We start from the raw sequence: 2,274 nt of genomic DNA, 5'->3' as shown, positions 1-2,274 counted from the left end.
TCCTTTTCTGCTCCCTACTTGTCTCTATGCCAAATTTCGGTTCACATCCATTCCACAACATGGGTTCACAGAGATATAAGGCTTTGTGTATGCAGGTATTTTTGGCAATTTAGTGTCCAATCCTACAAAATATCATGGGGAAAAGAGAAATTTTAGTAATCAAAGCCATCATTAAATAATTAATAGTGGATATGGAGGAAATATATTCCTCTCTTTGTTGTCCACAAATTGGAATTTCCAAACTTACAATTTGGGTTGAGTATTCTTTGGAAATTCTAGTTTAGCACAAGTAAACTCTTCAATAATCATAAGATGAGTGTGAAACCTTGTGCCCAATAAGAGGAACGATGATCTCTCCAAGCAGCGCCCATGTAGACTCAATCTCTATCAAATTACTCAATAATACCGCACCCCACCCCACCCCTCCCCACCACACACACATAAGGCTTTAATGTTCTTGCTCCTAAAAATTCAATGACTCGCAAATATGCTCAGTAGCTTCTCCCTACTAGTTTTTTCCTATGCAATGTCATGTTATCTTAATATTAGGGGTATTTTACAAAGATTATAGATGTAACTATCTCTTGGAAATTTTGTATTCCTTTTCTTTGTATTTTGCTAAAACTACTTTTAGAACCTTCAATCATACTATGGAGAATCACAATGATTGTCATATTGTACTTTTTTTAATACGACTCCTCGATGCAAAATTTGCTAATATAAATCCACTAGTTATTATAAAAAAAATGATTTATAACTTTAATGGAAGAAAAATGCAAATCTTATCACAATTTTTTTTCAATGTTAAATGGTAAAACTATATTTTTATCCCTTTTTCTATTTCATCTAGCTTTGTCAAAATAACGTATTGTGTCAAGAGGCACCCTACCACCAATGGGGGGATGTTGCCACGTACACACATAATGTTACGTTAAAAAAATAATTAAAATGAGTTGAATCGAGAACACTTTGGACAATTTTGTGTAAGTGAGCACCATTACGCATTACACACACATATAACCATCCCAAAACCTGAAATTAGGAGCAGGCAAACTCAAAAGGAGAAGGTGAGGCATGTAAAACAATCAAGAAAAGCTAGGGATTGATCCCATTTCTCTATTTCCCAAGTATTTGGACTAGAGAGGAATGCAACTCTACACTAATACCATAAAAAATTGTGAAGCATAGGATATAGAAAGGAACTCCCTTGGCATAAAATTTCACAGGTTGTAAAATTTTTACAACATGTCACTTCAAGAGAGTGAAGACATATATACAAACACAAGTGCTTTAGACAATGTAAATCCATTCCAATTATGAGATCCATTTTGTACATTAACTATAACACTTGTCCATTCTTTAATTTGTAAAGGGTGATATCTGAACACATTAAAATGTTTTTATGTCTCTACCTTTACCATATTTTCATCCTCCATGCATGTAAAAAGATTAAAATATCATCATTCTAGATCTTCACCTCTAAAATCTATTTGTTAGCTTGTTTTCCATTACTGCCAGCTATAGTTCTAGATTTTTCAAGACTATGACTTGAACTCAGTTCTTGTCACATGTGCGTTATGGAGATTTTTTTTCAATATTTTAAATATATGAGATGTTTTTGAATTGTAAATCAAAGTTGGATTGTATGCTTGCATGAAATGCATTATATTGCATTACTTCTTGTGTACCTGATGACCAATACATAAATCAGGCACACTTTCTCTTCACTAGTTGGCATGAAAAAACTCTATTTGGTCATGTTGGGATACCATGATGACTAATAATATTTTTAGAATCCAAGTCAATAATAAGGGACAGAAGGAAGGAAATTCAAGAACAAGAAGACAACTTTTTTTTTAGTTTTCATAACAGTTATCTACACGGCATAGACAAAAAAAAAAATAAAAAAATTACTAAATATGGGCTACAAGAACCTAATGAACAAATTGTCTCCTTTAACATGTTTGCTTCATGTGTTTGTGTAATCTAAGAAGACAAAAAAAGATTGAAGGTAAAAAATGAAAAGTTGAGGGACAAAAATACTTTAGTTATGTAGAGAAGATTGTTATGTGCTTATGAAAATCAATTTCAAGAAGAATTCAAGTTTCAAGGTGAAAGGGATAAAGTATGATTAAACAAAAAGCAAGTCTACATCCAACAAACACGAAGACCTTGGCATCTGAGAGGGGAACATTTGAAGAAAGTGTTATATTTTATAGACACGCATAAATTTATTTTAGACTTTTGAGTGAAGGTTGTATCAATGAAGAATTT

Source organism: Pinus tabuliformis, chromosome 2_1 (genome assembly GCF_031772625.1).
Source record: "Pinus tabuliformis cultivar Carrire ecotype Pingquan chromosome 2_1, CPIR1, whole genome shotgun sequence".
In the NCBI taxonomy this organism is placed as follows: Eukaryota; Viridiplantae; Streptophyta; class Pinopsida; order Pinales; family Pinaceae; genus Pinus; species Pinus tabuliformis.
The sequence above is the reverse complement of the archived record's forward strand: the minus strand, read 5'-3'. Positions refer to the sequence as shown.